Source organism: Orcinus orca, chromosome 2 (assembly GCF_937001465.1).
Source record: "Orcinus orca chromosome 2, mOrcOrc1.1, whole genome shotgun sequence".
Taxonomy (NCBI): Eukaryota; Metazoa; Chordata; class Mammalia; order Artiodactyla; family Delphinidae; genus Orcinus; species Orcinus orca.
In genome coordinates this window covers 163,807,784-163,833,004 of record NC_064560.1, presented here as the reverse complement: position 1 = coordinate 163,833,004, position 25,221 = coordinate 163,807,784, and the positions used below count along the sequence as shown (strand labels likewise).

Here is a 25,221-nt window from a genome sequence, read left to right as displayed (position 1 = left end):
TTTCAGTACTAGCTCTGCCTCTTCCTCAACTTTCAGCTGTCTAAATTAAAAGGGGTAATAGGAAAGTCCATCTTAAAACTGAAGTAGTTAAAATACCACCACTATCTTGAAAAAATTTGGGCATGGTGACCGGTATAAACCAGCTGGCACCTGTTACAGGATGTTTTAGCCACCACTCCACCTTCTGGCTTCAAGGGCAGTGTTGCTGACATTTTCAAAAGCTTTAGAGCTGGTAGCTTACCAGGAAGTACTCCTCATATAGTAGAGGCCGGCTTGCCTACGACTGGGCCTTATTTACTGAGAAACCTCTGTGATTGAAGAGTTGGGCAAAGTATTTCTGGTGCTAAAGAATGGAGCCAAAGACTTCAAATGTAGGCTGTGAGGCCAAGATCTCAAGGACTAGCCGGCCAAAAGAGGTAGGGAGTTAGAGAGGTAGGCTGGAATGGAGTTTGAAGGTAGAGCTGTTCCTTTTAGACGTATTTTACCAGAGAGTGGAAAATGGAATTGGTTTGTACATCCTATATGCTTATACTAACCCACTCCCCCAAATACAAGACACAGTGTCAAACACGGTTCTTTGGAATGAGTTCCAAGCCTGAAACCGGACCCTCAAACGAATGATCTGAAATTCTTCATCTATGTGTTGCTGTGAAGGTATTTTGTAGATGTAATTAACATTCATAATCAGTAGACTTTAAATAAAGATTATCCTGGGCTTCCCTGGTGGCACAGTGGTTGAGAATTCGCCTGCCGATGCAGGGGACACGGGTTCGTGCCCCGGTTCGGGAGGATCCCACGTGCCGCGGAGCGGCTGGACCCGTGAGCCATGGCCGCTGAGCCTGCGCGTCCGGAGCCTGTGCTCCGCAACGGGAGAGGCCACAACAGTGAGAGGCCCGCGTAGCGCAAAAAACAAAACACAACAAAAAACAAAAAAAATAAAAAAAAAATAAATAAAGATTATCCTGGATAACCTGGGTAGGCCTGATTCAATCAGTGGAAGGGCCTTAAGAGCAGAACTGAGGTACTCAGAAGAAATTCTGCCTGTGGATTGCAACTTCAGCTCACGCCTGAGAGTTCCAGCCTGCCTCTCCTGACACCCTGCTCTACAGATTTCAGACTTATCCCCTAGCCAGCCCCTACAACTGTGTAAGTCAATTCCTCGCAAAAAATTCCTTAATATATGTCTCCTACTGATTCTGTTTCTCTGGTTGAGCCCTGGTATAGTGATTGTGCCTGAGTATTTTCAAGCAGTTATTATGTGTAATTCAGACTTCATATTTTAACAATAGCAAATACAAATATTTTTATGTATATATAGGAGTAAGAGTATGTCTGGGCTGTATATATATGTGTGCTCTTTTGACTAGGCTTGACCTTCAGCTCCCATGTCCTTCCTTGTAGCATTTAAGAATCCTGTAGCAAGAATTCTGCTAAGGCAGCTTAACCAGAATCACCCTCCCTCAATATCTGATTGAGTGCCTCATCCTTCATTATCCCCCAGTTGATGTCTGATTACACCCACCTACTTTTGGTAAGAATACTGTTGAGTGATGTAGCAATAATCCCCCTTATGCCTGATGTTTCTTCATAGTAATTTTCCATCCACTGACCCTCTATCCCCTACTCCTTGGCTATAAATTCCCACTTTTCCTGTTGTATTCAGAGTTGAGTCCAATCTCTCTCCCCTATTACAAAACCCTACCACAGTAGCCCCCGTTGAATAAAGTCTGCCTTACCATCTTAAAAAGTGTCATGAATAATCTTTTCTTTAACACCTCCACACTTTTCTTGATCACATATTTCTCAATAATTTTTTTAACCATTCATATATATATAAACATATATACATATATATGGTTAGATTTCAAAGTTTATACTGTTATATCATGTTCACTATTTTTAAAAATACAGATATAAAAAGAAAAAGAAAAATGTTGATATTAAAAAGTAAATATTACAAATGGGGATTGTACTATTCTCTTCCTGTATCTCAAAAGTCATCTTGCATTTATCTCACCTTGAGGTCATTCCTTAAACTATTTCCCAACAGAGGGTGTACCAAGGTGATTCCTGGGTTCACATCTTAAAAAGCAGTAATGGTGCCTGTTGCAATTTCTACTTTTAAATTCTCAGTTAAACAAAAAATAACTACTGAAGTTTTTTCTCTTTAAAATGGAACACTTTGAGAGCGTACAAAAGACTCCGAAAGAGTGAGCACTTAGGACAGTTAATACCGATCAGCCAAATGTGTCTAGGAGTCAGTCACTCAGTTGATTTATCACTCTGCTGAACCCTGCTAACGACAGTAGCAGTCTTGATACCTGCAGTTTTTAATGGTTTTTATTCTTAGTCAAACGAATTTAATTAACATCCCAAATGGACCACTGATTTAAAATAGGAGTCAAAAGGAAAATTCTTTCAAAATGTTAGTTAATGGAAAGCATTAAAACTAATAAATCTGCATTTTTGTCTCAGGGTGATTTTCGTATCCATATATGTCACTTAGTACATCATATCAAATATTTAAAGGAGAAATATAGTGGTGATTACACCCAATTTGGCTATTTATTGAGAATTACAAAAAAGTTATGTTTCTCATGTTTCATTTGCCAATAAAACCTGAAACCTTCTCTCATCATCTACAAACAAGACGCAAAAAATTAATAAAATAATTTGATTTTTTTAAAACATAAAAGCAATTATTCCAACCATCAGTCAAAAAAGCAGTTTCTGCTTGGCTTAAATCCTCTAAAAGTGTACTTAATTTTTAGTCCAGCAACAAGCCCTTTTCTTACATATATGAAAATTTGTATTACATATTAAATAGAAAAAAATTTGTTGGAAGGAAAAATTCCACTCAAAAAGTTTTGGTATTTATACATTGATTTTTACTTTTGCTAAACACAAAGTGATGAAACATTACTAAATGTGCTCACAGAAGTGAAAGGAGTTCATGATTCAATAAAGGCAGGGAAATTCTGCCTTAAACTAACATGTTTCCAATAAGACTGAAAATAGACGTGATAATCCAATCTCGAATAATATACAATGTGCGTGCCTCCTGAAACTGGTCACGTTTGACATTTTAATTACAGCACTATTTTTCTGTCAAGACAGCAGCCAGGTCTGCTTCATGTCGTATCAACACTTGATTTATGTAAGCAGCGACAAAACAGTATAGATAGCTGTTAAGTTTAGGGCGCTTTTCAAATATCCTCGAATGGACACTAATATGCAAATCAAAGACCATTTTGTTGTAAAGGCAAAAGCTAAGACTTACTATCCGCTTAGTACGTTAATTACGAACATCTAGCAGAGAGCCAGGCACAGTAGTGGAATGTTTGAAACACTAGTATTTATCTTTACAAACATACATGAAGTCTTTCCAGTCTTCCTAAGTGTCCTCTGGCCTTAATGGTGCTGATAAGTGAAAGGATTAAAAAAGCACAACGGAACACATGAAAACCACAATAAATGTCAGCGGTTGTTAGCAACGAAGAGCTCAGCGACAACCACATTTAAAGCCATAGGATCTTTGCGCCCGATACTTGAAATCCCAAGGTTCCCTGGGGGTGGAGGCGGAGTTACATTCAAATTGACAGCTTTTTCAGCCAATGACAGAGCCAAGCAAAGGACCGCGAGAAGCCCTAATTCTTTCACATTACAACGCTGAAATCATACGAGTTCTGAGCGTATGTGGGTGTTTCAGGGCCCGATTCGAACTACTAAGTATTTCTCACCCGCAGTTACTGTCTAGTCAACATAGCAATTCTCTACCCGAGTGTGGCTCTGTGGGAGTTCTAGCGTCTAAACGCTGAAAGAAAGTCACATCGCCCTATGTCAACGGAAGGACCCATTCGTCCGAGGAAGAGGCGGAACTCGTTTTATTCTTGCTCTTTATTGGCCACGCAGCAATGAGACCTAAGCTTTCAGCACAAACGATAAGTCGTTAAAACTTCCGCTAACGTAACGTAAAGGGCAGTGCTGTGCAGCGCTATACGGAAGCTGGGTCTACGCTGGCGCAGATATCTTGCATTCGTCCAATCCGGAGAGAGGCCACTCCCTGGCGCTTCTTCGCTCCCCCCGCCCAACCTCTTTCCCTTCCCCTGGGCTATGGCCCGCCTCTCTGCTGCTGACCAATCCTCTGCATCCTCCTTTGTGCGTTTATCCAATCAGAGAGGTGGAGGGTGGAGTTCCGGTCGACCGGTCCGCGCAGAGGCTGTGCTCCGAGTTCTCTCCTGCAGCAGTTGTGGGTTCTCTGATGAGGTATATTTCCCAGACTTGCGTTGTGCAGGTTCCTGGGATGGGCAGCTCTCTAGACGGGCAGCGACAGTGCCGGTTGACTGTAGAAAGCCGAAGCCGCTGAGCCTGTAGCACGAGGAGCAGAGGGAAATGGGGAGGAGCTGGGAGGAGAGAACCACGTGTTGGGGCTTCTGGTGCAGTTGTCGGAGCCCCTGGGTCATGCCCGTGCTGTCCCTGCCCCGCGGGCCTTCCAAGGGTTAGGTTGGTGTCGCCGAAGCCGCCCCCAGCACTCCTCTGGGTTATTTTTGAGTAAAAACAAAGCGCCTATTCGTCAAGTGTTCAAGGAGAGGTAGCCAGGACCTATTTTTCCCCTACCCTCATTCCCTTCCCTCGCATTCTTAAATTACCCACCTCCTGGGTTGGTTAATTTTCGGGGTCAGAAAGCAGATTTTCCTTTGGGAAGAGACGTGCTGGAGTATATAGTACGAACTCTGAGACTAGCTTTCATGATAGGCACTTTACGTGTATTATCTCATTTAATCCACACAGCAACATCTAAAGGGTTAGGTACTGTTACGGTTCTCATTTTCATGCGAAGAAACAGATATGTTAAGTTACTCGTCCACGTGTTCTCTTCAGCTTTTCTCTGACCACTTAATTGAGTGTGACATTCGGCTTCCACGCACGTAAAATTTAAATATGGTATTGCTTGTAAAATGTTGGTCTTGTTTTCTTTCCTAACTTGAAGTTATTTTAGAAGTTAATAAAACATACCTAGAAGTAAATCGATTGATGTTATCGAGGTAAAATGATCTAGTAGAAAGACATAAGAGTAGGAGCCATTTACTAACCTTTGGGCAAGTCACCTCAGCCGCCGCTTCCTCCACTGCAGAATTGAAATCAATTCCAGACTTGTCTACTTCCTGGAGTCGTGAGGATTAAATGATATAATATGTATAAATTACTGATGTTAACTACATATGACAGTTTTATGCTTTTCAAATTCTTCCCTGTGGAAGCCAGACTATCATTAATATGCAATATATATTATAATTAAAGTATTCTGTATATACACACATACAGTGGATAACATGCAGCCTAGTACCACCTGAGTGTGAAATACCTTTTAAGCATATGTGGCCCACTTATCTGCTTATCCAGGGTTCAGGATAGTATTCCCTGTGAATGCAGAAGTGGTACTTGTCTGGTTTGTATTCTTTCCTCAGACTGCTGTAGATAGCATAAAGCAAAAGTAGATCAGCTCATTTAACTGCTTTTCTGAGTTCTGATTACTTTTGGAGACTCTGAAGGGAGGTCCCATTTCCTTGCCTTTTTCAGCTTCTGGTAGCCTCTTATATTCCTTGGCTTGTGGCTCCTTCATTTTAAAAGCACATCACTTCAATCTCTGCTTCCGTAATCATATCACCTTCTCTGCCGTAGTCAAATCCGTCTGCTTTCGTCTTAGTGGGGGCACTTGTGTTTATACTTAGGTCCCATCTAGATAATCCGGAATAATCTCTCCATCTCAAGATCCTTAGCTTAATTATAAAATCCTTTTTGATGTATAAGGAAACATTCATAGGTTCCAGGAATTAGAGCTTGGATGTTTTGGGGGTGCATTATTTTTAGCTTGCCACAAAGGGTATAAAGAAGGGTAAAACATATCCTATCCTAGTGCAGCTTAAAGTCTAGTAGGATATGCTGTAAGAGAAAAAAAAAAAATGACTTCTGGATTGCTGTGAAAAGACCTTCTAAATTACCATAGGTTGGTACTTCAGCTTTTCCCCTGGAAAACAGAAGAGGTAAATGAATATTCCTATGATAATGTGGATACAAAGCCTGAATTAACCCCTTAGAAGAGTGAAATTTCTTTATATTCTAATCTTCTGCCTTAAAAATTCATGTATTGCATTTAATTTCATATTTGTATTTGATACTATTTTGAACTATTGCCACATCATAACATTGCTGTTCTACGGAGATAGACAGTTTATTTTGTGGCTTCTTATAATAGCCAGTTTACTATAGTCATAGGTGTGTCCCCTAGTTTAAGAAGCATGACCTCAGATGATGGGGATTTATTATAAGGAAGCCATCTATGCAACTAAATACGCTGAGTCTCATTGCTCCTAAGGCTAGAATATGCACTAGGCTTCTTGGAGAACTGGACTGATAGTCCCTCATGATTGATATCCTGTAGTCCCCCCAGCAAGGAGATAGTAGCTCTGATGACTTCAGTGTTTTGTTGTATCTTCAGAAGGAGGTAATATTCTGTTCCTCTCATGTCTGGCTGGAATTAATAATTCTCAGGAGACAGAATCTGATGAGTTGGGTTTGTTACCATCCCACCCAGTGTGGATATGTTGGAATAAGATAAAATACGAAAGAACCCAGCTTCAAGTAGGCATTCAGTATATAAGAACTACTCCGTAACAGTCTCTGTGCTTTTTGCGTGGAGATGGAAGGGTAAAGGGCAAGGAGAAGCACATGCGGGACATTTCTGTGGGCCAGCCCTAGAAGTGACATACATTGCTTTTTCTCAGGTTCTTTTGGCTAAGACTCTGTCACATAGCCACACCTAACCAGTCTAGTTGTGTGCCTACCCTAGTGATCTGCTGATGAGTTAGCAGTCTGCTACAATGGACAGTACCTGTAGCCAACTTCTTAAGACTTGTCCTCAGCCCTTAGTTTCCAGCCTTTAGTTTCTTCACCCTGTGAACTCTGTTGACGTCCAAATGCCTCTAGACAAACCTATTACACAAAGTTCTTTTTTTTGCTGGCTCCATACCTTTGCCATCATCAGGTCCACAAGAAGAAGTCTCACATCCTTTGCTCTATAAATAACAATGCAGTGCGATGCACCCATTTGTCCTTGTTCTGTTTGAGCAGGTATCCAGCCACAGTCTCTTGGACTTTTCCAGGCATGGCTCTTGTATCAGCAGTCTACAGGGTACCAGATCAAGGTCTGAGTTTGACTGTAATGGCCTATATGGGAAAAGAATCTAAAAAAGAGTGGATATATGTATATGTATAACAGATTCACTTTGCTGTACAGCATAAAGTAAATCAGCTCTACTCCAATAAAAAATAATAATTTTTAAAAAGAAATTTTAAAAAAACGTCTGAGTTTGAACCACTCTCATGCATGGTAAAGTGGGCCCGAGCAAAAACTTCTGTAATATTTTTCCACAAATAACTTATTCCAAAAAAATTCTTTATCAGCTTCTTTAGTGCTTTTATTCCCTCAAATTGGTGTCAAGCTAATGATTACAAGACTAGTTTCAGGCCGTCTTCTTTGCAAGTCCAATGTGGGTGGTCCACCACCTAACTTAGGGCTGTGAGGGTATATAGTACACGGTTTATAGCTACAACATTTTTATTTTTGTGCACTTAAGGTACAGTTTATTGGGTATTTTCTCGATAATTATATAACTGATAATCCAAACCTAAGCTATTTCACTTATTTGTTAAATGTTCCTATTTGGTTCACCAGCCTTCTCTGTTCCTTGGCTGGGTAGTAATTCAGGTGAAATAGATACAGAGGAATGAACATTAAAAAATTTTTTTTAAATAAATTTATTTATTTTTGGCTGCGTTGGGTCTTCATTGCTGCATGCAGGCTTCCTCTAGTTGCGGTGAGTGGGGGCTACTCTTCCTTGTGGTGCGCAGGCTTCTCATTGCGGTGGCTTCTCTTGTTGCGGAGCACGGGCTCTAGGCGCACGGGCTTCGGTAGCTGTGGCTCGCGGGCACTAGAGCGCAGGCTCAGTAGTTGTGGCTCATGAGCTTAGTTGCTCTGCGGCATGTGGGATCTTCCCGGACGAGGGCTGGAACCCATGTCCCCTGCATTGGCAGGCGGATTCCTAACCACTGCGCCACCAGGTATGTCCCGAAATGACCTTTTTTTTTTTTTTTTTTTTTTTGCGGTACGCGGGACTCTCACTGTTGTGGGCCTCTTCTGCCGCGGAGGACAGGCTCCGGACGCGCAGGCCCAGCGGCCATGGCTCACGGGCCCAGCCGCTCAGCGGCATGTGGGATCCTCCCGGACCGCGGCACGAACCCGCGTCCTCTGCATCGGCAGGCGGACTCCCAACCACTGCGCCACCAAGGAAGCCCCGGAATGAACATTTTTAAAAACTATCTTTGAAACGGATAATCTCTGGGAAGCTAGCATTTAAGTGATTGAGATGAATGGTAGTTAGAAGTGATTTTTTTTTTACTTCCTGAAAAATAGTATTATTGTAGAGTTACGTTATTTCACATTTATGCATTTAGAATTGGATTCAGTTACCTTGTTTGTGTGTGTGTGTAAGTAACTCCCTATCACTTAGCTTTAAATGCAGATTTTTCTTGGGTTCCAAGTTCATTTTGGCTGAATTAACTTGTTCATCATTTCAGCTAGATAACTTGTACATCATATAATAATGAGATTTTTAGCAAATCTCTTTACATTTTAACGACCATAAAACTTCATTATGTTTTCTGCTGTATATTTTCCAAATTTTCTTGGCTGTGAAACAACTTGAAAAGTATAAAGCTTAAAATTTTGGCAGCATGATGTAATAGAAGAAGCACTTGGAGTCAGAAGGTATATCTAGACCATGCAAAATATTTAAGTTTTCTGAGCTTAAGTTTCGTATTTGTAAAATAAGAATAATAGTACTTCTCCTACTTAACTCTCGGAGTTGTGAGAAACAGATGAAATAAATACTGTAGTCCTTTGAAAAATGTAATTCTTTCATAAACAAAATACAAGGTTGTAGTAAGTATCTGTTATACCTTAAAAGGGTTCAAATTTAGCATGAATTTTATTGTGAAATCCACTAGTTCATGTGATTTTTTTTTTAAGTTTTTTGCTGCTTCATAAGATGCCTGGACCAAAAAATGATAAAAATCCTGTCTATCAACTCTTTAAAATTAATATTAGTGTTAATTAATATTATTTTCCCAATTTCATTCCTTTGGTTTGCTAACAGTACAATTTCATAGGAAAATTAAAAGAAACCTCTTCTTCCAAAGACTAATAACTTTTCCTCATAGCGTAAATTAGTTTACCATATCAGTTAATATATTTCTTTTACATGTTCCTTTGTATTAGTATGTATGCTGAGGTAAGTGATGGCTCCATTCTCTTTGTGGACATTCATCCTGATCATTAGTACTTTATATTGGCCTAAAAAAAAAAGAATTTCACCATTTCTTGAATTGCAATGGAGCTAGTGGTTAAGAGCACAGATCCTTAAACCTGACGACCTGAGTTGAATACTGGCTCCAATTATAACTACTTTGTAGGCTGTTAGGATTAAATGAGTAAATATTTGTGAAGTGCTTAAAACAGTGCCTGACAAACACTATTAAATAAATTCCTTCCTTAATGATTTTATTCAGTATCATTCATCAAGTATTAATGTGAAATAATAGCTAAAAGAGAAAAAGCTCTAGGGGATGGCTTATATTTTAAATTATATCTTGTAGCTGATACTTTAAGTCTCTAAGCCTATAAATACTTGGAAATTTACACATCCATTCAACTAAAATTTGCACTGGATTTCACATCATTGATATTACCACTGTCTTAAAAAACTTTGTTAAGGCCTTCCACGTATTCATGCTTTAAATATTTTAACTTTATGTTGCTTGGTTGTATGAAGTCATTTTGATTAGTGCAAATAAGAATTATAACAGGACTTTACATATGAATGGCCATTTAAGAATGCTTTGTAAAATATTTCCTTTATATCATTTGAGAGGCAGTATAAGAAAGTATTTAAGAGTGTGGGCTCTGAAACCAGTTTTTTTTTTTTTTTTTGCGGTACGCGGGCCTCTCACTGTTGTGGCCTCTCCCGTTGCGGAGCACAGGCTCTGGATGCGCAGGCTCAGCGGCCATGGCTCATGGGCCCAGCCGCTCCGCGGCATGTGGGATCTTCCCGGACCGGGGCACGAACCCGTGTCCCCTGCATCGGCAGGCGGACTCTTAACCACTGCGCCACCAGGGAAGCCCCTGAAACCAGTTTTGAGTTCCAGTCCCTGGTATGCATTTGTGAGCAAAGTGACCTCTGGTGTATCACCTACCTTTTCTAAGGTTTACTTCCTAATTATATAAAATGGGAGAAGTAAGTGTACCTATTTTGTAGGGCTGTCTGGAAGGTTAAATGAGATACAATGCATATAAGGCATTTAGAACAGTGCCTGGATTATAACAAGAGTTCATTATGTCTTAGTTACTGTTAATGTCACTGATGCATACAAAAGTATCAGTAAACAGAACAAGTGGAAATGTGAGGCAACCAAGATTCAGATTGGATCTGTGATTTACTGAAGGTCACAGGCAAAAAAAAGAAAGTAAGCCTCCTTACTTCTAGTGCAGCTCTTTTCCCATAAAAACACTGCCTTCATTTCCACCTTTAACACCTTTCAGCTCACTCATATTGACTAGGTCCATCTCAGAGGCACGTTCCTTCGTTTTCCATTGTGTTTCCAATTCTTGGCTGCTTGTTAGAGTATTTTTATCTTGGTTCTAATTCTGTCAGACTGCTTCCGTTTCTTCATGAATCCTTCAGCCCTGTATTACTCAGACCTAAAGTTGTTAGCATGCATGACAGGCATCTATTTTCAAGAAAGGAAGAAAGAATAGATACTGAAGCTAAATTTTTCATAGCGGTTAGTGTTTGTTGTTGTTGTTTTTAAATTAATTAATTATTTAAATTTTGGCTGTGTTGGGTCTTCGTTGCTGTGAGCGGGCTTTCTCTAGTTGCAGTGAGCGGGGGCTACTCTTCGTTGCGGTGCACGGGCTTCTCATTGTGGTGGCTTCTCTTGTTGCGGAGCACCGGCTCTAGGCACGTGGGCTTCGGTAGTTGTGGCACGTGGGCTCAGTAGTTGTGGCTCGCGGGCTCTAGAGCGCAGGCTCAGTAGTCATGGCGCATGGGCTTAGTTGCTCTGCGGCATGTGGGATCTTCCTGGACCAGGGCTGGAACCTGTGTCCCCTACATTGGCAGGCGGATTCTTAACCACTGCGCCACTGTGATTTCATTAGCCTATCATTAATTTGTATTTAATGTAGCACTGAATTATTTTTGCAGAGCTATTTTATTCTTTCCAAACTTTCCCTTCCCCTGCCCCCACCCCACCCTGAGGTTGTAAAGTCAAATTGAAGTTATTTCTTAGGAACTGAGAAGGGAGCCTGAAAATCACACAAATACCCTGAGCCATTATAAAAATAGGAAGAATACAATTTCATGAATCACTGGGTTATTTTTTAAAATCTTTAAAGATTATAATGTGGATGTATCTTTTTGGCATCAAAAGCATGTTTGTATCATATAAGCAAGGCACAAAGTATTTAGTGCATTATACTGGAATTTTGAGTTAGTTTGATCCTGTAAAGTATTTTGTGAAAGAAGAGTTGCATTTTGAACATTCTGGTCTGAGATTTGGGTTTGCAGATCTAGTTATTAAATTGCATTCAAACCATCAGGTGTTTGTTGAATACTTTCTGCCTGTAGGGTACTGTGTAAGATGGTAAGATGATGTTCCCAAATCCTAGCCCTTTCCTTAGCTTCCTCAGTTATGCCTTCCTGGTGCTTTCTATGATGTTAGGAGGTTGAGTGAATTTACCTCTAAACTGTGGTTATGGATGTTTTATCAATATTGATAATATTACTACTATTTAATTTCTCCACAAAAGGGACAGCTGCTTCTAAAGCTTGGGTGGGTGTGTGTGTGTGTGTGTGTGTGTGTGTGTGTGTGTGTGTGTTTCCTGTCTTTGACTGTCATTGTTTTACATCTATGTGTAGTTCCTTGTCTTTGCCTCCTGCCTGCCTCTATTGAGTGTGTTTTGTGTGTGTTTATATTTTTATACTCCTCTTATGGGAAGTAGCATTTCGTGAGGTAAGCTGTGGAGTTAATCTCAGGCTGGTGGAGGATTGATATTAGAGAATTGGAAAATACAGTTCCTGTCCTTAAGAAGTTTATACTTTACACTGAGAAAGAAGCAAATATAAATATATAAAACATATAACTAGAGATAAATAACACTTTAGTATATTTGGTATATGATTGCTAAATGAATAGCAGTTGATCTTTTGGCATTCAGAGGAAGTAGAAACTCACTTTAGGCTGAGTTAAGAAGGATTTTGTAGTACTGGTAGAATTTGAGCTATATCTTGAAGCATGGGTATTATCTAGATAACTCAAGAAAATGATGTAGGGTTCTTGGAGAGAGTAGCAACTCTTTTGCAGTTGTATTGTGGGGAAAATATTTTGCCTAGCCTATTAAAGTATTGATGAGTCTGGGCTTGCTATAAAATATAGTGTGTAATTCACATGTTCAAACATCTGCAGTTCATGCAGAAACAACAAAAGAATGTATGTCGTACTTTATAAAAATTAAGTGTTTAGTTTATGTACTTAAGAAATGTTTGTGAAATCTATATTTGCTTTTATTTCTGATATACTGAGTGTCAATATTTTTTACAACATGAAGTTGGCTTCTAAGAATAAAACTCTCACATGATATTTCTCGTGTGGGAAGTAAGAAATTTTCCCGTTCTTGACATCTTTGGCCAGGAATCAGATGTTAAGTCAAGTGTTTCCTGTCATGCTCTGTATCAGGCACAGAGGAGGTTATTGCAGTTGCAGGCGAGAGGTAATGGAAAACAGGAGGATAGTGGCAGGACAAACAGTGAGGAGATGGATGTAATGGGTGACTTTCAAGGTAGGCTTTATTAGCGAGGAGAATCTTGTCGTTTGCCTCCTTTTAATCAAAGGTAATTCTGAGATTTTGAGCCTTGGTGACTGAGAAGATTGTGCAGTTAACAGAGATGAGGAATATATGTTTGAGTTACATTTTGAGTATATTTAATTTGAAGTTTTGGCAGCACGTTCGAGGGTAGAGATCTAGGCAGACATTAGAAATATGGGATTGGAATTTTGAAGAGAGATCAGGGTTGAGGATAAAATCTAGGAGTTCACATAGAGGTAGGAATTTATATTGCTAGGTGAAGAGGAAAAAACAACTTAAGAAAATCTCAGTTATCCTGGGTAACAGTGGAAATTTATTCTGTTTAGAGACTTTGTAATTAAGTCCTGAATGATGTTTTTTGTCATTCTCTAATTTTTGCACCTGTTGCTCGATGGCAGTAGTCATCAGTGCCATGAGCAAAGAAGGCAAGTATTAAAAAAGAATTTGGTAGCTTAAGTCTTCATGTTTAGTAAAGTTAAACTTGACAGTACAATATTTCCAGTCCTTTTTATCCTTCACATCAGATCTATACAGTAAGTGTGGAATTTTTTTTTCCTCTTAATATCCGGCTTTTGTAGCATGGTTCAAGAATTATGCCTTTTGTTGGTTATTTCTCTGATATCAGGATCTTTCACTGTGTTCAGAGGAAAGGAAATGAGTTTAGAACTTAACTAGATTCTGATCTTCCCGTGATATGGCACAAAGTGCTTAAGAGAACTGGTCTGTCCTATTGAATCTTTACACGAATATAAAGCTATAAATATTTATGTTTAAGGGTTTTTACCACTGCTTTAATTTCTATTTCAATAGATCCCTTTTGGATACTCATCTAATTTGGAGTAGTAAATAGTGAATCTATACTTCAAAATGTAAAAGAAGATATCTTTATCTATTTATAAATATTTATAAACTGTTGCCTTTTGTATGAGAGATATGTGGACATGATTATAAGCTCTCCAGTATTAGGAAGCCTCATTCTGGCTTAACCTTATTTCAGGCACTGGTTAACAGTGGAAATTAAAAGAATTATTAGTATGTTAAAGTGTTAAAGCATCTTTCTGTTTGGTGACTTTTGGGGAGAACATTTCATACTGTGATTTCACTGTAGAAGTATCTAGTCTGCTTGTCTCCCTGCCCCCACTGCCCCCAGTGTATATATTCAGTTTGATGTCAGTTATCATGGTTAACAGCATGGGGGATATGTGTATATATATATATATATGTAAAATCTAATAGGTTATTCTGCAAGTTTATTGTTTGACACTTGCATTTCTTTGAAATTCTCTGTGCTGGCACTTCCTGGTCTTTCGGGCCAGGCATCATTCTGAGCACTTAACATGTAGTAATTAGTTTATATCTTATAACAACCCTGTTAGGTTGGAACTGTTAACCTCTGTTTAAAGAATAGGAAGCTGAAACACATAACTAGTGAAGCCAGAATTTTCTTTTTTTAACATCTTTATTGGAGTATAATTGCTTTACAATGGTGTGTTAGTTTCTGCTTTATAACAAAGTGAATCAGCTATACATATACATATATCCCCATATCTCCTCCCTCTTGCGTCTCCCTCCCATCCTCCCGATCCCACCCCTCTAGGTGGTCACAAAGCACGGAGCTGATCTCCCTGTGCTATGCAGCTGGTGAAGCCAGAATTTGAACCCTGACAGTCTGGCGGTATACCCATTCTCTTAACTACTGTGCAATACCTATTTCTCTAAGCCTCAGTTTCCTCACCTAAAAAGCAGCAATAAAAAGATTATCTTTTAGGATTATTGGTAGGGTTAAATGAAGCAATACATGTGAAGAGACTGATACAGGAACCTAGTTATTAGTTAATACTAGCTGTCTATTGTTTGGACACTTTTCTGAGGTTCTTCTGGTTCTTTCTTTGTCTCCTTTATAGTTTTTTTTTTTTTTTTTTTTTTGCGGTACGCGGGCCTCTCACTGTTGTGGCCTCTCCCGTTGCGGAGCACAGGCTCCGGACGCGCAGGCTCAGCGGCCATGGCTCACGGGCCCAGCCGCTCCGCAGCATGTGGGATCCTCCCGGACCGGTGCACGAACCCGTGTCCCCTGCATCGGCAGGCGGACTCTCAACCACTGCGCCACCAGGGAAGCCCTCCTTTATAGTTTTTATTTTTCCTCTGCCCATTCCTTTAACTGGTGTTTCAGGGTTCCATTCTTTTTTTTTTTTTCCTAATTCATATGTATGTATGTATGTATGTATGTATGTATGTGTGTATGTATGTATGGTGGCGTTGGGGCTTCGTTTCTCTGCGTGTGCTTTTTCTAGTTGTGGCGAGTGGGGACTACTCTTCGCTGCGGTTCGTGGGCTTCTCATTGCGGTGGCCTCTCTTGTTGTGGAGCATGGGCTCTAGGGCATGCAGGCTTCAGTAGTTGTGGCTCGCGGTGTCTAGAGTGTAGGCTCAGTAGTTGTGGCGCACGGGCTTAGTTAGATCCCACATGCCGAGAACTTCCCGGACCAGGGCCCGAACCCGTGTCTCCTGCATTGGCAGGCGGATTCTTAACCACTGCGCCACCAGGGAAGCCCTCAGGATTCCATTCTTGACCTGTTTTCTTTGGTTTTTTTTGTTTTTGTTTTTGTTTTTTTTGCGGTACGCGGGCCTCTCACTGTTGCGGCCTCTCCCGTTGCGGAGCACAGGCTCCCGACGCACAGGCTCAGCGGCCATGGCACTCGGTCATAGCCGCTCCGCGGCATGTGGGATCTTCCCGGACCAGGGCACAAACCTGTGTCCCCTGCATCGGCAGGCGGACTCTTAACCACTGTGCCACCAGGGAAGCCCTGACCTGTTGTTTTATATCATTCTGTATAATTCCCTTTCGGGAGTTTCATCCAAGTCCCTAGTTTTTCACTACTGCCTATTTCCTATAGTCTGATGACCCAGTTTTATACTTTCCTCCTGAGCTGTAAACTGATGTATCCAAATGTCTATTTTACATCCTCCCTTGGCTACCCCCATATGTCCCTCCAGCCTGATGTGGATAAAACTGTAAAAGGATTTTAATCCAAAATGGAATTGAAAGATATGGAATGGAGAATCTGACACTTGTGCTCTCAGAACAATGAAACTTAAAGGCTGAGAGACTGATTTCCCATAAATGCCTGATTTACAAAAGAGTGAAACTTAACCTCTGACCAATGAATCTCTCCCCATCTTTGAGCCAGTGAACTCTGCATGGCCCCTAATTGGACCCTCCCCTTTTGCACTCCTTGCCCATAAATGCAACCCAGCCTAAACCTTCAGTGGACTCACCTGTAGCTTACTTCAGCATGCATGTCCTGAACTGCAATATCTCTGCTACTCCAGGATAAACTCGATTTTCGGTAACTCAGCTTACCTCTTTTCTTTTAGGTTGACATTGCATGGTGTCATAAGTGATCTGAAGGCGCCAACCACTTGAACTTCCGGGATCAAGTGAGGTTCCTGCACTTGAGTCCTTTGCACTGTTTGCTTCTGTGAGTCGCTGTAACTTTCAGTTTGGTAAGTCTCCTCTCAGATCTCAAGCTACCTCCTTTTGGTTGAGCTGTCTTACTTTATTCAAAATCTAGATAGAGACAGATTGTCTTTCTGGTAAGTACTCTTTTGTTTCTGATAATTTTATCTAGTCATCTGAATGTACCAAAGGTGGCCTCCCCCTTGGGGAATCCTAGCCAGTGCGGTACGCGGGCGTCTTACTGTTGCGGCCTCTCGCGTTGCGGAGCACAGGCTCCGGACGCGCAGGCTCAGCGGCCATGGCTCACGGGCCCAGCCGCTCCGCGGCATGTGGGATCTTCCCAGACCGGGGCACGAACCCATGTCCCCTGCATCGGCAGGCGGATTCTTAACCACTGTGCCACCAGAGAAGTCCCCACTCAGGCGGCTTTTAATTCCATGTGTATAAATTGCCTGCACAAGGACTTATCCTTGTTGGTCAAAAGAACCTGTATCGAATGGGAGACAGTGTTCACCCCTGACCTTGTCAATCTGCCTAATAAATTAGCTCACACCATAGAAGGTGACTCTAGAGAAAAGACAACTAAGATTTTGAATCTACAACACCAACGGATAGAAACTCCAAAGCAAATCCGTCCTACAGGACTATGACATTATTGTAAAAAACCTGACCTTGGTAAAAGGATTGCTACAAATTGAAATCCAAATAGTCACAACCTTCTAAGAACCCATGGCCAAACCCACCCCCAATGATGGGACTCCAAGGACACACAGGGACTGTTCCTTGTTCTGCCATTATGTAGACTGGAGGAAACGACTCTCCAGATCAGGGACAAATTCCTTACAGTATTTTTTTTAATACATTTATTTATTTGTTTGTTATTTATTGCTGTGTTGGGTCTTCATTGCTGCGCGCGGGCTTTCTCTAGTTGTGGCAAGCCGGGGCTACTCTCTCTTGCCGTGCGTGGGCTTCTCATTGCGGTGGCTTCTCTTGTTGTGGACCATGGGCTCTAGGCACACAGACTTCAGTAGTTGTGGTGCACAGGCTTAGATGCTCTGTGGCATGAAGAATCTTCCTGGGCCAGGGCTTGAACCCATGTCCCCTGCATTGGCAGGCGGATTCTTAACCACTGCACCACCAGGAAAGTCCCACCTTACAGTATTAATTGACACAGGAGCTACTCTTATAAGTGCTCAACCCCACTACAATTGAACAGTCCCTTTCTTGGAGTAATATGTATGTTCAAATAGTGGGAGTCTTAAAAAAACTGCAATGTGTCCATATTTCTCAGCCCATATTTTTTTGTCTGGACCTTTGCAAGATAAATGCCTGCTCCCAAACGTTTACTGGGATGAGATTTTCTGGAGAAATACAATGCTGCCTTTTTTTTTTCTCTCAAAAGGCAGAAATATCCCTTGAGTTTGAATTCTACACTTAGGAAAACTTAACCCCTTTTGCCATTATTGGCACTCTACAAACCAAGGCAGTCCAAACTTTGTACTCATCTGTCCTATTAAACCTGGTATTCCCTAATATTTGGACAAAATTCTTAACAGAAAAAGGCACAATTCATGGTGCCCCTCCCATTATGATCCAGATTGACCACACAAAACCTCTCCTAAGAATAAACAAATATCCTGTGAATAAAGAAGGTTGACAGGGCATAAGGCCCATTATAGAGGACCATAAGGCCCAAGGGCTTATTATCCTTTGTGCTAGTCCTTGTAATACCCTTATTTTGCCTGTTAAAAAAACAGGATGGGGCTTCCCTGGTGGCGCAGTGGTTGAGAGTCCGCCTGCCGATGCAGGGGACACGGGTTCGTGCCCCGGTCTGGGAAGATCCCATATGCCGCGGAGCAGCTGAGCCCGTGAGCCATGGCCGCTGAGCCTGTGCGTCCAGAGCCTGTGCTCCGCAGCGGGAGAGGCCACAGCAGTGAGAGACCCGCGTACCGCCAAAAAAAAAAAAACAAAAAAAACAAAAAAAACAGGATGAGGATGGAGATTTGTCCAAGACCGTTGGGCAATAAATAACATTGTAATTCTCTGCCGTCCTGTCTTTTCTAATCCCCACATGCTGTTGGTATCCATCCATACTGGAAGCAACTTTTACATTCTAGTCAACTTATACAGTGGGTTTCTAGTATCCCTGTTGAAAGGGGTAGTCAGTGTCTCTTTGCCTTTACCTGAAGGACAACAGTACATCTGGACAGTCATGCCTCAAGGCTTTACTGAGGCCTTCTGACTTCTCACAAGTTTGAAAGACTGGTTTAAATGACATAAAATTCTCTGGAGGCTTTCTGGGACTAGCTGGTCATTGTCATGATTGGATCCCAAATTTCTCCTTAGTGGTTCAGCCCCTATATGCCTTACTAAAGAACACCAACCTGACCCCATTGTTTGGATGATCAAGATAGCTTGGCCTTTCAGATCTTGAAGGAAAGCCTAATAAATCCACCTGCCTTTGGACACCTAAATTATCAGCTACCCTTTTTCCTTTTTGTATATGAAAAGGAAGTGAATGCCCTCGGATTACTTACCCAAAAACATGGGGACTATCACTGACCTTTAGGTTTCTACAGCCAACAGTGAGATCCAGTGGCCTGAGAATACTCCACCCCCACCCCTTAGAGCGATGCCCGCTTCCACTCTTTTAGTAAAGGCTACTGAAGAGACTGTTATAGGATCCTCCTTGATCATCTTTGTACCTTAGCCTGTTGAGCCTTTCTTAAATTTTGCACCACACTCAACACCTTTCAGCGAGATGTCTTACCACCTATGAAATCCTCTTACTAACCTCCCCTCATATGACTCTTATTCATTATAACAGTCTCAACCCTGCTATCCCTCTTCCCTCTTGCACTGATGAAGTTCCCCATGTCTGTTTGACTTTGATGGATCACCTCTTGACCCCTCATGATGACTTACAAGAAACCCCCTTGGTGAATGCTGATCTGGTTAATTGATGGTTCCCTGCCTAAAAAGTGAGAATGGCAAATTCTGTGCCAGGTATGCAAGGTCATTGAGGCTGCACCCTTGCCTTCGACCACTTCAGCCCAACAAGCGGACTTACATGCTCTCACTCAAACATGTGTTTTAGCCAAAGGCAAGACGGCAAATGTCTGTACAGATAGTTGACATGCCTTTGGGATAGCCCATGACTTTGGAATGTTATGGAAACAGTGGGGTTTCCTTACTTCTAGTGGAGTTAAAATTAAGAATGGCCCTTATGTCCAAAATTTGTTGGATGCCGTACTGCTGCCAACAGCTCTAGCTGTCATTAAAGTTCCTGGGCATTCCAAGTCTGGTTTTCTGGAAGCCAAAGGAAACCACCTCACCAGGAATCCTGCAAAAAATGCCACCCTTCTGAGATCTATAAACCAAACCTCTGTCATAGTCCAGAAGGCTACTCCCCCTGGCAAGGACCTAAGGGAACTAGCCAGGGAAGTACAACAGTTGGCCTCTGAAAGAGAAAAACAGAATTGGAAAGTCAAAGGCTGTTGGTACTGTGAAGTAAAGGGACTCTGGTTTGGACACAGTAATAAATTGGTCCTGCCAAAAAAAATCTAAAATTTCCCTTTTTAACTACCATATATGAATTAAACCATTGGTCCAGTGAGAAAATGGTAACATTTATGAATCAATATTGGTGGAGAAACATCGGCAAGGCCACAAAAAACACATATCTTGTCCTAAATTCAACCCAGAGGAGACTATCTACACTGCCTGGGGACATTTTGATTTACCCAATAGACCATTTGAGGTCTGGCACATGGATTTCATACAGTTGTCCCTGTCTCATGGATATAAATATATTAGACTAGTAATGGTGTGCATGTTTTCACATGGACTGAAGCATTTCCATGTAGAAAGGCAGCTGCCTCTTCTGTAGCTAAAGTCCTTTTAGAAAAGATTACTTCCATTTGAGGAACCTCCCTGGAACTCCATAGTGACTGGAGAACCCACTTTACTGGGTAAGTACTTTCACAAATCTGTGCCATCTGGCCAGTTCTACAACATTTTCATTTTGCTTATCATCCTCACTCTTCAGGACTGGTTGAACATACAAATGGAATTATCAAGATCCATTGGCTAAATTAGTTAAAAATCTCCAGATACCTCAACCAAAAATATTTCTGCTGGTTCTTCTAAATCTTGGACCCGTTCCATTCAGGATTCATAAGCTCTCACCCTTTGAAATAATTATAGGACAGCCAACGCATTTAGTCCCTGCTTCCTTTGACCTACAAATAATAAAAGGGGATATATTTCAGTTTTGCAAAGATCTAATTAAATCCATTGACAATAATAATGCTTTGGAGGAATAATCTTTCCACAGCATGCTCCAGGAGACAAAGATGTCAAACACCACCCTTTGCAGCCTGGTGACTTCGTCTGCTGGAGAAGACATATCCATAAAGTTTCCCTCCAACCTTGTTGCAAGGGCCCCTACCAGCTGTTGCTGACTAACCCCTGTGTCGCTAACCTCCAAGGGATGGACTCCTGGATTCATGCGTCTCTTCTGTAAAAAGGCCCCCAAACTTGAGTGGATCTGCAACCTAACTGGTGATTCAAAGCTAAAATTTTCTACTGAACCAGATGACATCAGAAGTAGACAGCTTTCCCAAGATATCCGGACAGGCCTGTGTCATGCTGCTTAAAGTTCTAATTGCCCTTTCTTTGGCTTTCTTGCTGCTCTCTTTAGCGCATCCCTTGGCGCACCTTACCAAAACTCCCTGATTCTGCCAGCCTTACTGATTGTTTGATTTGTGCCAGAGCTAATAACATTCATGATGAACCTGAACTGGTAACCTGGCCATTAACCTTAGAAGGATGGAGAAATCTGTCTGGCAGAGATGTAGGCTTTTCCTTTGGTACCTTTGAAGAGGTGCATGTTCTTCCTTGCAGCAAATTGGCACCAGACATTACAGCATTCCATTGGGTGCCCCCTGCCCATAAAGGAATACCCCTTAATCAAGTCTGGACTCTTACCCAATCTTTCTTTGTGTTTTGAAAACATTTATGGTACTGGCAAAACTCTGGCCTCCCTCCCACTAAACGCTTGTAACTATACAATTTTATATGACTCAGATGATCATGAATTCACTCCCTGCTGGAATCAAGAAGACTAAATGTCTCCTCCATTAATGTATCTCTGTGGTGGGATAATGAAAATTATAATGGTACCAGGGAATGGGAAGCGGATGTGCTTCCTTTCAATGGTACTTAATAGGGAATTGATCAAAAATCTGGTGAATGGTGGGAACTTAATTCAACTCACCTTCTCCCTAGAGATTCCCCAGACCTCCACGAGAAACTCACCCGCAATAATCAAACTGATCTATTATTCCAAATGTATAGAAATTTAAAATGTTCTTATAGCCATTCCCACCATGCTGACTGTCATGTGCTATGTGTAAATGACCATGTTTTTGATCCTGAGAGCTCTTCTTTTATACCAGGAAAAAAAGGGGGCCCACTTAACACCCTGTCTTTAGAAAACACTGGTTATTTCTTTCTGTGCAGAAACACTCCTCCTTAAATGGAAGGGACGTTGTGGAGTTGTTGCCCTTCCGCTGCCTATGTACCCAGTCTGGGTTCTTTCTCCTAACAACTTAAAAGAGCACGTCAAAGCTGGGATGGATATAATTTTGGATGGATGCCCACAAATAACCCCATAGTAGATAGAAAGGGGTTTGGGCGTGCCTTTGCCTGAGTCTTTTTCCCCTTGGGTTGGAGTAACAGACTTGAAAAAGCAATTTGAAACCTCTCCGTAGTCATGGCAACTACCTTTAATGCTTCTCTTAGAGCCTTTGAAAATCAACAAACCCAAACAGACAGCCTAGCGGAAGTAGTCTTACAAAACCACAGAGCACTACACCTCACTGCACACTAGGGAGGAACCTGTGTCCTGCTTGGGGAAGAAGGCTGTTTTTATGTTAACAAATGGGGAAAAATAATGCAAGAAATAAAAATGATGGACAGTATCAATCTGTTAACTGAAATAGGCCAAGCTCCAGGACTTGGGACATTCTCAACCTATTAAATATTAGGTAGCTGGGGAAACTGGTTGAGAAGTTTGTTCCAGTCAGTAACCATAACTGGACTTCTGACCCTGGGTGTCATCCTCCTAATGAAATTTCTGCTGTCTTATTTCAGTAGGCAAATGTCTTTCCCTCAGACGTATGTACAAAATAAAGTTCCTAAGGCTTATCATGAGGCTCAATTGACCATGGAAATCAACCTGACCACCTTAGAGGACTATGACTGAGATTCCCCATGTTGTTCAAATGAAGCCAAAAATCCACTTGCCATTTCCCTCTTCGGTGGAACAGAACATCTTAGAATGGTCCTCTGCAGCTCCAAGGGACACACAGCCCAACATCTAACAACATCTCTGACTAAACAAATACCCACGCAATAAGGTTGATCAGCGATACTGTCTGTGAAAGATCCTGCTCAAGCGAGGGAAGAGTGAAAGGATTTTAATCTAAAATGGAACCAAAAGATATGAAATGTAGACCCATTCATGTGCCCTCAGAAAAACAAAACTTAAAGACTGAGAGACTGATTTCCCATGAATACCCGATTTAGAGAATTATCAAATTTACAGATTTATCGAAACTTAACCTGTGACTAATGAGCATCCGCCAAGAATCTCTTCCTATCTTCGAACCAGTGACTTGCTGCATGGCCCCCAACTGGACTCTGCTTTTTGGCACTGCTTGCCCATAAAAGCAACCCATCCTAAACCTTCAACAGACTTGCCTGTAACTCGTTGCAGCTTGACTGTCGCGAATTGCAATTCCTCTGCTGTTCCCAAATAAACTTGATTTCTGGTACCTTGAGCTTCACCTCTTTTTTTTTTTTTTTTTGCGGTATGTGGGCCTCTCACTGTTGTGGCCTCTCCCGTTGCGGAGCACAGGCTCTGGACGTGCAGGCTCAACGGCCATGGCTCACGGGCCCAGCCGCTCCGCGGGATGTGGGATCTTCCCGGACCAGGGCACGAACCTGTGTCCCCTGCTTTGGCAGGCGGACTCTCAACCACTGCGCCACCAGGGAAGCCCACCTCTTTTCTTTCAGATTGACTTTTTTCTTTTTTTGGCTGCATTGCAGCGGCATGTGAGACCTTAGTTCCCCGACCAGGGATTGAACCCGTGCCCTCTGCATTGGAACCACAGAGTCTTAACCACTGGACTGCCAGGGAAGTCCCAGAGATTGACATTTTATTTTCCTAACTGATCAGAGATTGACATTTTATTTTCCTAACTGATTTTCAAAAAGCAGAGAAGTTTAAAATTTTAATTAATTCAAGTTTTTCTTTGCTGGTTTGTGCTTTTGGATTCTAAGAAGTCTTCACCTAACCCAGGGTCATAACTTCTCTGCTTCTTTCCTAGAAGTTTTGTAGTTCTTGCCCTCACATTTAGTTCTATGATAATTTTGAGTGAATTAATATAGTGCTTGTTCAGACCTCTCCTTTGTTTGATGTTAATAAGCCACTGCAGTGTTGAGCCTGGGATGCTGGAGGGCTTTCCTCATTGTTCTTCTCCACTCGCAACTTTTAGCAGGCACTGCTGGCATGTGCCAGATAGGGGATTTCTCACCATGCTGTTTCTCCTCCAGCAGTAGACTGTTGATGCTTTTTACTCAGTGTGAGAATCGTGATGGAGGCAGAGGGTCATTCTCCTCCGTGATGATTTGTTTGTTTTTTCAAATGTATACATCTGTGCATAATCACGACTCACAGAGTTCTCTTGCTTTCTTCCCCAGTCCAGATTCCCCCAAAAGATAACCAGTATTCCGATCGCCACCATTGTAGATTTGTTTTACCTGTTCTTAAACTTTGTATAAGTGAAATCCTGTAGCAACCTTTTGTGTCGGGCGTCTGTCACTAAACAGTTCTGAGATTCGTCCACCTTGTTGCATGTACCAGTGGTGTGTGGGGTTTTGTTTTGTCTTTTGCTGTGTATAATTTTATTGTATTAATATACCACGGTTTATAAAGACTGTTTAAACAATTGAATAATTGTCTAATTATCTAATTAATCATCTTGTAATTATCCTGAAAGCTTGTAATTATCCTAAAAGTAACATGCCAGTGGTCTATTCACTTTGTGGCTGAGGCCAGAACCCTAAGAATCATCTTTGACAATTGTTCTCATACCCCTCTTGAAGTCTAATGAGAAAATGCTGTTTATTCCTCTTTCATAATCGTGGCCTGAATCCAGCCACTTCTCCCTACTTTCGTATCTCTTGCCCAAAATTGTGCACAAGCCTCTTTACTACTTTCATTCTTGCCCTGGGTCTGTTTTCCAGTCAGCAGCTGGAGGAATCTCTTCACAGACGTTTCTCACCTGCTGTCAACCTGCAGTGGCTTGCTTTCTCTCTTGAGAATAAAATCTGAAGTCCTTACCGTGGCCTGCAAAGCTCTTACCTGACTGCAGCTACCCCTTCAACCTTATTTCCTACACCACTTTCTTTCTCTGACTCAGTGTTAGCCGCACTGGCCCACTTGCTATTTTTCTCTGCCCAGGAGAGAAAATTATCTTCTGCCCATTTTTGGATTGGGTTGTTTGTTTTTTTGATATTGAACTGCATGAGCCATTTATATATTTTCGAGATTAATCCCTTGTCGGTTGCTTCGTTTGCAAATATTTTCTCCCATTTCAAGGGTTGAATTTTCGTTTTGTTTATGGTTTCTTTTGCTGTGCAAAAGCTTTTAAGTTTAATTAGGTCCCATTTGTTTATTTTTGGTTTTATTTTCGTTTCATTATTTTTCTCTTGGTTCACA

The 25,221-nt window shown here is 41.5% G+C and overlaps 1 protein-coding gene and 1 long non-coding RNA gene across 2 annotated transcripts in view; one reads left to right on the top strand and one right to left on the bottom strand.

Moving 5' to 3' along the window:
* Window positions 1-3,824, bottom strand: part of LOC117200194 (uncharacterized) — a 42,102-nt gene extending 38,278 nt beyond the window's left edge. Inside the window, exon 1 of the long non-coding RNA XR_004481685.2 lies at window positions 3,741-3,824. This is a non-coding gene — a long non-coding RNA (uncharacterized LOC117200194). The remainder of the gene's footprint in view (window positions 1-3,740) is intronic.
* A 349-nt stretch (window positions 3,825-4,173) lies between these two features.
* The window catches only part of WDR89 (WD repeat domain 89), a 35,133-nt gene continuing 14,085 nt past the window's right edge, over window positions 4,174-25,221 (top strand). The window contains exons 1-2 of the mRNA XM_004262116.3: window positions 4,174-4,266; window positions 16,352-16,480. The gene's annotated coding sequence lies outside the window, so the exon portion shown is untranslated. The remainder of the gene's footprint in view (window positions 4,267-16,351; window positions 16,481-25,221) is intronic.